Source organism: Protomyctophum bolini, assembly GCF_963924005.1.
Source record: "Protomyctophum bolini genome assembly, chromosome: 24".
Lineage (NCBI taxonomy): Eukaryota > Metazoa > Chordata > Actinopteri > Myctophiformes > Myctophidae > Protomyctophum > Protomyctophum bolini.
The window spans coordinates 26318129-26332838 of record NC_137885.1 but is presented as its reverse complement, the minus strand read 5'-3'; the positions used below and the strand labels follow the sequence as shown (position 1 = coordinate 26332838).

General features: G+C 42.4%; 1 pseudogene across 1 annotated transcript in view; it reads left to right on the top strand.

Annotated features, from left to right (window-relative positions):
• LOC308311843 (SLAIN motif-containing protein 1-like) overlaps positions 1-5375 on the top strand; it is a 28987-nt pseudogene extending 23612 nt beyond the window's left edge. Inside the window, exons 8-10 of the transcript in view lie at positions 2471-2632; positions 3900-4290; positions 5301-5375. The product of the transcript in view is annotated as an SLAIN motif-containing protein 1-like (transcript). The remainder of the gene's footprint in view (positions 1-2470; positions 2633-3899; positions 4291-5300) is intronic.
• Positions 5376-14710: the final 9335 nt, after the last annotated feature.

Below are 14710 nucleotides of genomic sequence, written 5' to 3'. Positions count from 1 at the left end.
TCGGTGCTTAGACTGGCATAGTGTCAACCCCTTACCCCTGTGTGGGATCGGTGGTTAGACTGGCATAGTGTCAACCCCTTACCCCTGTGTGGGATTGGTGGTTAGACTGGCATAGTGTCAACCCCTTACCCCTGTGTGGGATTGGTGGTTAGACTGGCATAGTGTCAACCCCTTACCCCTGTGTGGGATTGGTGGTTAGACTGGCATAGTGTCAACCCCTTACCCCTGTGTGGGATTGGTGGTTAGACTGGCATAGTGTCAACCCCTTACCCCTGTGTGGGATTGGTGGTTAGACTGGCATAGTGTCAACCCCTTACCCCTGTGTGGGATTGGTGGTTAGACTGGCATAGTGTCAACCCCTTACCCCTGTGTCAGATCGGTGCTTAGACTGGCATAGTGTCAACCCCTTACCCCTGTGTGGGATCAGTGGTTAGACTGGCATAGTGTCAACCCCCTTACCTCTGTGTCGGATCGGTGGTTAGACTGGCATAGTGTCAACCCCCTTACCCCTGTGTCGGATCGCTGGTTAGACTGGCATAGTGTCAACCCCCTTACCCCTGTGTGGGATCGCTGGTTAGACTGGCATAGTGTCAACCCCCTTACCCCTGTGTGGGATCGCTGGTTAGACTGGCATAGTGTCAACCCCCTTACCCCTGTGTGGGATCAGTGGTTAGACTGGCATAGTGTCAACCCCCTTACCTCTGTGTCGGATCGGTGGTTAGACTGGCATAGTGTCAACCCCCTTACCCCTGTGTCGGATCGCTGGTTAGACTGGCATAGTGTCAACCCCCTTACCCCTGTGTGGGATCGCTGGTTAGACTGGCATAGTGTCAACCCCCTTACCCCTGTGTGGGATCGCTGGTTAGACTGGCATAGTGTCAACCCCCTTACCCCTGTGTGGGATCAGTGGTTAGACTGGCATAGTGTCAACCCCCTTACCCCTGTGTGGGATCGGTGGTTAGACTGGCATATTCGCCGATACCGATATGACCCAATATGACCAAATAAAGGCTGATCTAATGCTTTTCCGATACCGATCCAGTATTGGGACATCTCTAGCGTTGGTATAAGGGATGGGGGATTCTGACATTGGGGTTAGGTGGGGTGAGGGGTCAACTAAAGTCATTTGATGTTCTTGTACATGTCTGTGTATTTACCATAATTATGTATATCATCCATGCATGTTGTTGGCCATATTGTTTTGGGGGAACATCTGTTGGAAATCCAGCCGCATATGATCGTAAGTTTATCTTGGTGGTGGTGGGGTTTTTTTTGTGTGCTTGTGCTCTATTCACACTTAATCAATTATTAATTACCTACTAATTGCCTACTATGAGGGAACATTATGTGATTCTGTATAATGACAAATACATACAGTAGTTTTGACATTTTGAGTTGAACGCATTTTGTATTCAAAATACTTCCATAGCACTACTTAACCCATTCTGGGCGGGCACCCATTTAGGTGTTAGCATCATGTTATGCTTTAGCTATTGAAAAATAGCAGATCTACAAGCTCATAGCGCGCCACCGAGTGGCGCGCTACGAGTTTGTATGTCTGCTATTTTTGAAAAATCGAAGAACGACTGACATAGAAACATAGCTTTTTCAGAAAACTGTCAGGATGTAGAAGACAGTTTTAGAATCTGATCTTAGGTCAGAATGGGTTAAAACTGGGCAGTCGATAACCCTGACCGCCCTGCACTGACCTACTAAATACTTAGTCCATAACCCTGACCGACCTAAACTGACCTACTGAATGCTTGATAATGGCGAGCTTTTTGCTTTTTGTAGCTGCATTGTAGCTTGAACTCTCAGAGGCCAAAGACTGAGTTAAAGAGAACCGTGATTCCCAGCCATGATACCATGGCCATCTAATCTCATACACATTTTTTACATTTTGTTGCGTTTAGTGCGTCCCCTATTTTGTGGGGGAAACAAAAAATGGCAGCTGTACAAGCTCACAATGTGTCCGTTAAGTGTTTGCAGGTTTTGTATTTTGTTCCATTTGTTGTACAATGATGAAGTATAACGGGGCTTAACCCATTTAGACCTGAGAACGCATCTGTGTCGCCTTATAACATAACTTATAAACATTAGCTTTTAACCATCGTTTTAAACTAACTGTTGAAAAATAGCACATCTACAAGCTTCAGCTTGTAGATCTGCTATTTTAGAAAAATCATGAAAATGTGTGCAAATCTTTGAATATACAGTATTCTTTCACAGTGAATGTTTTAACTCAAATATTTGCTTCTGGGGGGTCCTTCTGGGGGGGGGGGGGGGGTAATGGTCCTCAGGTCAAAATGTCTTGCCTTTAGCTATTGAAAAATAGCAGATTGTAGGTCTGCTATTTTTGAAAAATCAAAGAACGACTGACATAGAAACATAGCTTTTTCAGAAAAACTGTCAAGTCCAAATGTGTTAAAGTGTTTAACCGTGGCGTTGTGCTTCTGTGTCTCTCTGTTAGATAAGCTGCGGAGGAGCATGCCCAACCTGGTGAAAGCCAGCATGACCTGCGTGCCCAGCATTTCAGCCAATCACGTCACTCCTACTACTACTAGCCCCTCCTTGCTTCGTAACAGCCAGAGCTTTGATTCGTCCAGTGGGTTGGCTCGCCTGCAGTCCTCCAGTGAGACGCCAGCATTTAACTTCACGCTATATGAACCAAACCGTTCTCAGTTCTCGTTGTATGCTATAGTTACTGCCATTCAGGATGGAAAACGAAATCCATTTGGATTTGGGGAGAAGTAGTTTCATAAGGGGCTGGTATGAAGTACTTGATATAAACAGAAAACGTTCAGTTCACTATAGTCTACACTCTACTCTACAACTGCCTTCATTTCATCGAATTGTCTGTCTGGCAGGCACTTAACAAGCGATCGTTAACTGTGTCTGTTAGAGAGAGAGAGTGGCTTTGCTCAACTTGATTTATACTTATATTCTCCACTCTGATGAAGGTACATGTTCGATATATCATGCAGCCTTACGTATTGGCCTATATTTTGGCCCCCGACAATTAATCAGAAAATCGATTAATCGTTGGCATCCCTATTCATGCTATGGCCCTTTTTTAGTTTACTATTTGAGTATTTCTAACTAGGTTTTCAACCCTTTTCACATCAGGGTCCATTATTTGATCAGCATTTGAGCCACGGACGGACCACCATTTGATGACATTTAATTTAAGGTCCTTTCTCTGGGGATTGGAAGTCTTTCTGAGCTGCAATGAAAACAGGCCAAACAGTGACATCTGCTGGCAAATCCCATTGACATAATTATATGGGATTTTCTGTCTCTTACTTCACAAACAAAACCCAGAGCACCTGTTTGAGCCAGAAAATCTACTGAATGTTAAAGTTCTGTTTTTTTTGGCTGCAATAGAGCGTCACAGTCCCTCCCCCTTTCAGAACGAGTGGCCCAGGAAATGAATCCCAATGCATTTTTACAATAGGCTTTTCTTAAATTATTTATTTAAAGACCTTTTAAGCGTCGTACGAAGCCAACTCTTGTCGTGACAAATCATGACAACACACACAATATTTTGGACCAAACAAATAATTACAAAGAAGAAAAACGACAAAAAAAAGTGTTGTAACCTGCCGTTCTTTTCTACTTTCTAATTCTTTGTTTGGCCCGAAAAATTGTGTTTGTTGTCATGATTTGTCACGACAAGAGTTGGCTATAAAAAATGTAAGAAATGCCTATGGGGAAAAATGCATTGGGATTCAATTCCTGGGCCACTCGTTGTTCTGAAAGGGGGAGGGACTGCAACGCTCTATTGAGCTCAGGAAAACTAATTTAAGAAAAATTACAACAAATCTTATTTATTTTTTATGTCGCAATCCCTTTAACAAACAAACTCTCTGTGTGTGTGTGTGTGTGTGTGTGTCCAACAGTTCCCTCCCCCGGCCAGCTTCAGAACCGAGTCCAGAGCGTGGGGAACTTCGTGCCCTTGTCGCGGCAGCCGCTCAAGGCCACCGCGTACGTCAGCCCCACCGTCAAGGGCTGCTCAGCGCCTTCCATGTCGACCTCCACCACCAGCATCGGCGGCTGTGGCGGGTTTGGAGCCGGCGGTGTTGGCGGGTTCGGCAGTGGGATCCCGCTGCTCGGCAAAGTAGCCGGAAGCGGCACCACCACCACGCCCACTTCAAACCCCGCCTCCGCGGCCGCCGCCGCCACCCCCCCGCCGCCGCCGCGCAGCAGTGGGCTGCCTCGCCCCGCCTCCTTCATAGGCGCCACAACAAGCTCCACCCCCCCCCGCAGCAAGCTCAGCCAACCAGCACGCAGGTATAGGTAACTCTTAACGGGGGTGACGACCAAGTCACGGCGGTGTTTGTTTGCTGTGAGCCTCATGGTTATAAATCACTTCCCATTCCGGGGCGGGAACATCCTTTTTGGTGTTGAAAAAAATAGCAGATCTACAAGCTCGTAGCGCGGCACTGAGTGCCGTGCTACGAGCTTGTAGATCTGCTATTTTTGAGTGGTGCAACCACTCCTACAACCAGCAATGTCCATGTACCTGTTTGTGTACCTGTTTGTTTGTTCGTGTACGTCAAGGAGCACGAGTATGTTGCACCACTCAGTTCACACGTGTGTGATTCTTTTTTTTATAATCCGGGGGGAAAATGAGTCAAAGTTGGAATATATTTATATTTTCTTTCGAACCTTTTTAACTCGTATCTTTGCTTCTGGGGGCGTGCCTGGAACAACATATTTGGTTGTATATTTGGTAAATGGTTGAGAACCACTGACATTAGAACCATGAGGTTTTTCAGAAAACTGTCCGGATTTTTGTATAATTGTCCTCGGGTCTAAACTGTCCTTATCAGAGCCAGTATGGACATTCCCTACATCGACGTCATCAGCCGTTGTCCGACATCGCGTTTGAGCGTTGTCCGACTACTAAATCTAACTCTAACCTCTGTCTTAATGGGACACACTGCAACAATATATTTATGTTAATGACGTTTAGAAGCTTTAGAACACTTTCCTGGAGGTCTTTATGTGGTTTTAGATATTTTAGATTTTAGCAGTGAGTCCAGTGTTTCTGATGATCTGACCAGTAGCACACCCACACCTCACACCCACAATAATTTTCTCTCCCTCTGCCTCTGTGTGTCTCTGTCTCTCTGTGTCTCTCTCTCTCTCTCTCTCTCTCTCTCTCTCTCTCTCTCTCTCTCTCTCTCTCTCTCTCTCTCTCTCTCTCTCTCTCTCTCTCTCTCTCTCTCTCTCTCTCTCTCTCTCTCTCTCTCTCTCTCTCTCTCTCTCTCTCTCTCTCTCTCTTCCCCCCCACTCAGTTTATTGACCCCCCAAAGAGCCTGTCCACCTTCAGTGCCCTTCGAGACACCAGCTGGAGAGACGGCTGTTATTGACGAGTGGAAGATCAATGGATTGAGGAGGAGGAGGAGGAGGAGGAGTGCCCTGCTGGCTGGGTCCGTCGCCACACTGTTAAGGAAAGATTGTTTTTTATGAATGTGAGAGAGAGAGGGAGCGAGGCCGACCAACGTAGCTGTTAAGATGACATAAATCAGTGTTTTTCAACCTTGAAGCGGTTCCCGGTGGTCCTCAGGTAATGATGATGATGGAGTTGTTAACCAAATGGACCGTTTTTTAATAGTTCTCTAACTATTGAGAGCGTAAAATGAAACCAAAATGGACCCCATCCATCCATTCCATGCGCGCCCATTTGGTTTCATTGTACGCTCTCGAGAGCTCTACATTACTGTTAAAACAAATGCATTGCTTGATTTACAAGAAGTCTATACACGATTATAGGGAACGTAGAAGACAACAACATATTCTCTAGTTTTGGGTCTGAGAGGCTAAATGCCATCAAATGGCGGTCCGGCCGTGGCTCAAATTCCGAATAAATAATGGACCTTGATATGAAAATGGTTAAAAACCTTAAACCACTGACATGAATGATTAATAATAATAATAATTATTATTATTATTACATGAATGATAATGACGACGAGCTGTAGAGATCCTGTGCAGAATCATTGGAAACAAAGTGACGATGACGCACTTTAAATTACCTTGCAGGATTTAATCACACAAAAAGGGGAGTCTCGGTTATAAAAAAAAAGGGCACGCCTTGTGCTTGCAATCAAATCAAATCTTGAACCCAATTAAGATTTTTGGCGTAATCGGCCAAATCAAAATGTATTTTTTAAATGTATGAAAAGTCTAAAAAATGTAAAAAATGTATCTGAGCCAAAAGTCGAGTAGAGATGGTACAAAAACATGATTAGTGTTTATTTAAAAATGAACCGATGATGATAATGCTTCTACATGTTTTATATTTGAGGCCCCTAATATCAACTTTGATGGAGGCTATTGGTAGCCTGGCTTGGTCAGCCTCCTAGCGGTGGATTCACATGTGGGGAGGGGAGTCTTCAGTGAATCCTGGCTCTGAGGCTGGCCAAGCCAGGCTCAGGCTGTTGAGGTTAATCTAAACTGTCCTAATGCATCTCTGAGCATTTGAATAGGCCGATTGAGCGGCTCTGGGCTAAAGCATTCTAACCTATACTGCAGAGAGGGCTGCATCGTCTAAAACTAACGAAGCCTCGCATTCTTTTAATTGCCGTGTTTTCTTTTTTACTTTTAACATTTTTACTAAAATAAAAAAAATATATCAGGGTTTTTTTTCTTCATGTGATGAGGAATGCCAATTATGCTGCTAAAAACTGAATTGGCCCCCGGTAGTTCTTTGGGGCATATTTGGTCTAATTTTTAATCTTCACGAGCCAGGAAATTCTATTATTTATATTTATTGGTTTGTACAAAGTTAACTCTGGAGTGGGCGTTGTACTTATTATTATTATATTGATGATGCAATATTATTGACACGTATGTCGGTAAATATTTTTCGACCAAACTTAAGAGAATGTCTTAATGTGTTTACACCAGTGTCTCACCTTGGAACCAGCATTGCAAAATGTTGTGCATATTAACTAATAATTTATAATGTAATGATATAAAGGGTATTTGTGTATGTTGCACTTTGTATATGTACTGTATCTGAACTGAATGAAATGGGTTTTCTTTTATTTATTACACTTTATGGTTTCTCTGGGCTGAGCACGGACGGAATATTGTGTTTTTCCAGCTTTTTCTTCGGTGATGGAAGCTCTCTTTTCACTCGCGGCGTAATGTAGCACTGTTTGTAATATTGGAGTTTTGTTTATAAATGACTCACTTTAACACACATTTCACTATCTATACTCTTTTCTTTTTTTTTGCTACTGTACTTGAAGGAGACATTTTTAATAAAACAAATGATTTTACAGTACTCGTCTTAACATTTTATTTCAGATCAACTCAAGACTGTTTTTACTACAGGGTAATGTACTGTGCCCAACTGCCCGTGATCAGGATCAACCCAGACAATACAGTCTCAGGGGGGAAAAGTCACATTTGATCCAGAAGTTAAAGGTAGAGTAAGTGATTTCACTTAATTCAAATATCACGTTTTTTTTTTTTTTTTTTTTTGTGATAATCTTCTCTACTATAGAGTGTGCTGACCATATAAGGAGTTCCTCCCTGTCCCCAGTTAACCCCTGGGGGTCAAAAAACCTTAGGTTTCGTTTTTGACTCTCTATCCTGATTGGACGAAGGCTTAGGTCCCACAGCCAAAAACGAAACCCACGGTTTTTTGAGTGAAATCACTTACTCTACCTTTAACTGGCAAATGGGTTCTAGCCATAGGTTCTAACCTGACTCCGCCAAATGGGGGCGGTATTGATTCTCAACAGAAACCAATGTGATTGTGATTCTCTTCCATTAGGTGAAATGGGTTCCCCTCTGCAGATTTACCAGTGCACTGTGAGTGGACAGATATAATTACCTCATTTTAACCAGTTTACTTTAAATGGGCTTTGTTGTTGTTTTGATATATCTGTATAGCCTCTCTGTGGTGTACTTTCAGAAGTGGGTGGACCGATAAACTCTGACCACAGACAAACGAGGTCAGACTTTATGAATGAGTTCATGTGCTGAACTCTGGCAGTGGGTGACATATTGTGAGTGTCGGACAACCTTAACAGTATTGTGTTTCAATGTGACATCTCTGTCCACGTAGCAGACATAATATCACAGTACAGAAGATGTCATTTCATCTTTTTCTTTCCTGTCCTGAAGTGTTTCTGGACTCTGCATCCATCAGTAAATCAGAAGGATGCCAGCCCAGCACGCATGGACCAGAGCTAGACTACACCATGATATAATATTAGGAGTACAATAACTTTGCATTGTGAATAGAAAGGTTGCAGTGTAATGCTGAAGGTTTAATCAGAGGTCTGTCTTCTTTATGATTAAACGTGCATTCTGGTATTGTGAATCAATGATTGAGAAAAACATCAGAGGGGTTTGAATGTCTCCCCCTCTGCAGTCTGCAGGTCCATGGACTTCTACTATGGACCCCCAAACGTGTGACCGTGGACCAGGCCTCTTCATGGAGCCAGCAACAGAGTGTCTGCCTGCCTGGGAATAGTCATCAAGTATCAAGTAAGTGTAAGTGAAGAACCTAACCGTTAAAATTTCTATATAATAAACTATGCATCGATACTATAGTGCTACTGTATGTCTAGACTCACACAGATGATACAGTACCTGAGGAAAGGAGCTGGTCATTTGTGTGCAGGCCAAGACAAGCACACTGGAAAGACCTGTGGACAAGTTATGCCTCATCTGTCAGACGGAAACTAACATTGAATGTTTTCATGAAAAAGTTTATTTATTGGATCAGTGTCTCTCCATTTGATGTTTAGCTGTAACGGCTAATCCTTGTGTTGGGAATGATATTTGAGTGTTGTATAGATAGCACGTGCAGGTAAAAGCGGTAGTGAGTGAATTCACATTTTCTTGTCTTCTGCAGATCAGCTTCCACCACCTCCTCTATACTATTTCCTTCTAATACCAACTCCTAACACCACCTCCTTCTAACACCACCTCCTTGAATTATGTGGTGGAAGCTGATCTGCAGAAGTCATGTGAAATTTAGAAAATATGTAGTAAAGCAGACACGTTCATCGTTAACCATACCCTGTACCATTTATTTTCATTTTTATTGTTTAAAATAAACTTTATCATGACAACCTCTTGTTATGGTATATCAATGTGGTCAGATAATATATAATTGTATTCACAATTATATCATTATATTGTAATGTATTTGCCTGTAAAATTGCTTGCTCTGGATAGTATCTCTGTCGGACCTTTGCTCTATATACAGTACAGTACAAGTTTTATTTTTCCCAGTTAACACTTGTTTGTTTAACACTTATTGTATGTGTTTTTGTATGGATAGTTTTATCATCATTTTTAAGAGCCTACTCAGGGACTACAGATGTAAACTAGCTTTTGGCTAACTCTGGCCCATTTACATGGATGTGAAAACTGACATGTTGATTAATGAGCATTTTCCCTGTCAAATAAATAAATAAACATTGTACAGACTGACTCACTGTCCAGTAAGGCCTGCCACTAACTCATCATCCGGGGAGCCACTCCCTGGTGTTTATTTTTGTCTCACACTCTGCAGTTCCATGGACTTGTAATATGGACCCCCAGCTGCCTATCAAGAGTGTGACTGTGGACCAGGCTTCTTCACAGAGCCTTCACTCAGCCTATGAAGAGTGTGACTGTGGACCCGGCCTCCTCACAGAGCACGACCATGGACTGCTACCATATCATAGTACATCACAACGCTGCATTTTATCTTAAAAGTAATACTTCATATGATCTGACATCATTGTGGCAAAAATGATGTCAGAAATCATGTCAAAAAGGGTGAAAAAAAAGGACAGTCGCTTGTAGCAGGCATTATGTGGGAACAAGTGGGTGAATGTTATTGCTTGTAGTGGCTTAGGTATGCGACTCTTCCCTTTGCATCAGGTATCATCTGCTTGACTCATTCCCGACACACCCACAACCTCTCTGGCACTGAATCGTCCATAATCATAACGTCTGCCATTGCCATGTTCTTCTTAATCAGAGTGCATTTTTGTGGCTCTTGAAGCAGAGGCAGGTACTCGCCCATCTCTTCCAAAACAAGTCAACAAGCTCAAGTGGCATGACTGAGGTGCTGATAATTATATTTCCATTGCTGACCCACGAGAAAGAAGCTTGGGGGCTCTTTTTGGTCAAACAGTAGTGTGTTAGAGGCCCATTAGCTCTGTGTATCTTCATTTGATGTTTGACTGTAACCCCAAACCTTGTGTTGGGAATTGAAGTCCCCTGTATATATGACAGGTGCAAGTAGATCAGCAGATCAGCTTCCACCAACTTCTAACACCACCTCCTTCTAACACATCCTAACACCACCTAACACCACCTCCTTCCATATTGGTGGAAGCTGATCTGCAGAAGATATATGATGTGAATTGACACACTGCCGTGTGTCAGCAATGGAAATGCATCAGTACCTCAGTCATGCCACTTGAACTGTTCACAAAAGACTTGTAAAGACTTTGCTGAAGGGTGAAAAAGTGCAGTATCTCGTTGACTTGTTTTGGAAGAGATGGGTGAGTACCTCTCTCTGCTTCAACTGCCACAAAAGTGGACTCAGATAAAGAAGGGTTTCTTTATCTGAGTCCACTTTTGTGTTGTCCCCATCCTGTTATGCATAACAAATATTTCAGGGCCTATCACTTACGATATTTATGTTGCCAGATTAACCCCCTGGTCTCTGTCCCTACTATATTAAGTTGTAAAACTGTGGAATAATGTTGTGATTCAGTCATGGAATAACGCTATGTCAAGCCTGGATCTGTAACATCATTTCACTGAGAATCAATTTATATAAATTCCTCTAAACTTTATAATTAGGTGTGGTCTGAATTCCTTCGTCTTCCAATTACTTTTTAAAGGTCTTTTAACAAGGTGTTTTATCCATTGCCTGGATTGTGTTCAAAGGGTTTTTCTAGGATTGGTTAAGGTGACTAAAGGATTTTATTCAAAGGGTATTTCACTCATTTGCAAAAGATAATGTATACCGATTAATTTGGTTCCATTCAAAGTTCTCTCAAAGGTTTATCCATTGTGCTATCTTAAATTGACAGCGCACTATATTTGACAACTAGGGTTTTATTTACATTTTCATGGTGGTCTGGACATATTTTAATTTAAGGTCCTGGTTCAGACTTACATTATTCACATATAAAATAAAAACATTCTCATAATGGTAGAATTAGAACCATCACCATCTCCATTTGATGTTTTGCTGTAACCCTCTTCACAGAGCCTATGTGACTATGGACTCTGCCTCCTCACAGAGCACAACCATGCACTGCTACCATGTTATATTACACCACACCACTACACTGTATTTTATCTTAACATTCTTATTCCACTATATACGTATTATCTGACATTGTTGTACTATATATCACTATTATGTTTATTTCTATTGCTACTACTATTGCCTGTATTTCCTCTTTCTCTCCCCCGACATAGTCGGGTTCTGCTTGATGTTTCTTCTAAATTCCAATACCCCAAATCTCGGCCACTTGCTCACTCGCACTCGGTCAGTCCAGCATGGTAGTGTTACGGTGATATTGGTGACCTGCTGAAATATGTGACCATCGATCTTGTGGACTTCACACAACTTTATGGAGATCTTTAAATACAAGGCCTAAATATCACTAGGTTTTTTTACTCTGAATGTAAATTGTTACGTTTCATTTATCAGCAGACATTGACATTGTGATTGTCTACACGATTTTCACATATTTCAGCAGGTCCAATTTCATCGTAACACCACCATGCTGGAGTGACCGAGTGTGAGGGAGTGGCCGAGATTTTGAGGTATTGGAATACAGGTTTTTTTTATGTGAAATGTGGACCATTGTGTGAGGGGATTGGACTATGTTCAAAAGGACAGTTGAGGTTTTGGTGGCATGGGATAATAAAGTTGTTTTTATTTTTGTTGCTTCCTCTTGCCTCATGTAAAGCATCTTTGGGTACTCAGAAAGGTGCTATATAAGTGTGAGATATTGTTTTGCGACCATAGGTCGCATTTACTATGAAAACCTGCATCTCCCGTCCGTCCCACGCCTCCATACTGTACTGTATATGCATGTCGGGAGCGACGGTGTTGTCGGACTAATGCTTGTCGGACTGATAGTATGTCTAACAAATGTATGCACTATGCACCCCAGATATCACACTCGCATTGCACAATTTGAAAACGATTCAAAACAATATAAAACAGTTACATATTGTGGGGGTTTGTATGCTCACCAAGGTTTTAAAACGACCCAAGGGTACCAATGTGGTAAATTTTAATGTTGTTTGCAGGTCATTCCATGTATTAGGGCCATAGAAGCTAAAAGCAGATCTACCAAGTTCAGAGTTAACTTTTGATAACTTGAATTTGGGGGAATTACTTGAACGGGTGTGGTAGGGTTCAGAGTCCCTTTTCAGGAAAGATGAGATTTATTTAGGACAATCTCCAAGCATGGCTTTATACAAGAACAGGTGCCAATGTAGTTCTCGTCTCTCTTGTCAGGGAGGACCATCCAACCTTGTTATATATTAAGATAGTTGCGGAGGAGTGTTGCGGAGGATGAGAAACATTAGCAAATTGCGGAGTGTTGCGGAGGAATACGGAGGACTTTTTTTGAAATTTTGAAAAAAAAAGTTATCCTCGTTTCTCATCATTTTGGACCATGGGCTATAGCCCATATCGTACGGTATACTATAGCACGTAGTTTTTCATCATTTTTGAGGATTTGAAAAAAATGAAAAAAACGATGGGTTATAGCCCATGTTTTTTGAAATTTTGAAAAAAAAAGTTATCCTCGTTTCTCATCATTTTGGACCATGGGCTATAGCCTATATCGTACGGAATACTATAGCGTGCCGTTTTTCATCATTTTTGATGATTTGACAAAAATGAAAAAATAAAAAAAACGATGGGTTATAGCCCATGTTTTTTGAAATTTTGAAATATAAAAGTTATCCTCGTTTCTCATCATTTTGGACCATGGGCTATAGCCTATATCGTACGGCATACTATAGCGCGCCGTATTTCATCATCGCTGCATGGAGACAGAACTCTGCACCATGCATCTCACATGCCTTTGTGGCATAAACATAAAGACAAGGATTTCTAAAACGGGTAGTCCCAATACTTCATTCTGATTGGCTGGTTACCGTCACGTGACCGGTGTAAATTTCACCGATAACCCACTCCTTCAATCACTTTGTATCAAACTGCAGCCTTGTAGCTGAACTGGGGAAGGGGAGCGCTTCATTGCCTTACAAACACATGCCGTGCGGGCGTCTAAGCACCGCCCGGCTCATATGACTGTGAATGTGTGGCTCCAGGCAGGCCCGTAAATACATCAAGCGCTATTCTCCCGTCACATAGCTACTTGCGGAGCAAAACAAGGAAGTGTTGTGGCTCTGGCTTGCTCGCTCTGGTGGTGCAAAGCGTAGATACTTTTGTGAATGTAATAGTTTTATTAGGTTAATATTGCTATAATGTTTGTAACCGTTTTAGAAAAGCAATAAGCCACTCGAGGCCCCAGCTTACCGGGTATTTTACACTGGCTGCGGGGTAGAAGCCCCTCGGCTGCGCCTCGGGACTGCCTACGCCCCCAGCCAGTGTAAAATACCCGGTAACCTGAGACCTCTCGTGGCTTATTGCTTAAGTATAAACCGAATGTTGTAGGTTAAAAAATGAGTCAATATAAAAACTGAAACAACAAATCACACTCTTCATTAGGAGTGAAATATTGGGTAAGACTAAGATAACAGTTGTAAAAAGTCCCTTGCTGGGCTTGAACCTAGAACCTTCTGTTTGCAAAGCCTGTGTCTTAACCACTGCTACAACTTTGCTTATACATTAGAGACAGGTAGGCCTACAAAGGTACAACCTTGCAAAGATGCAAAATGAAAAAAGAATAACTGCTCTTTGTAATACACATACAAACTTGGAAAAACATCCTTGATGTAAGAGTGAGCTAAATATTGTATAAATGTCCGTACTAGTAGGCCTACTTGTGTGCAACAAGCAAGTAGGCACTCGATAGGGTGCAGTTCTAGTTTATTTTGCCATAACACCCACATTTTACTGTGTGGAAAAACCGGGGGGGAAAAACCCCCCCCAGCCCCACTGTACTGCATCCCAGTAGACCCAGGGTAACAGAGTACATCGATGAGTATTGGCTTCAGTGCCTTGGGTACAGCATGGTCCCCCAGGCTGGCCTTGAACCTGCTTTGGCCATGTACCTCGGTAACATGGTCGCCTAGGTAGCCACGCTAGAACTCGCTCACCTAGAGCACTTCCACCAATTACACTTGTTTCTTTAGGGCTTTTATGTCTAAAGTGTGCATTGTTTTTTAACCTAAAGAACCTCTATATTCTGAAAGGTGGGTTAAGTAATACGTTCTCAACTGCATCACTTATGCCTGTGTGGCTCATGAGTAAAATCCAGTGTTTGTACATGCCATCCCAATCCCCCCTGCTCCATTTCCCACTTGGTCCCTCCCGGAACTATAAGAGGGGTGCCTATACCCAGAGGGAACTCATTTGCCCGAACACCACCCTGAGAGGAGGATGAGAATAAACAGAGGTAAGTTTAGACAGAGATTTACATTCCTTCTTTACAAGTCTTCTCCTTATACTGGTCAATTAGAAAGTATGCTGTCCTATTTATTCCTAAACTAATGTGCCTTATCTCTGTTCATTTGTAGGTGT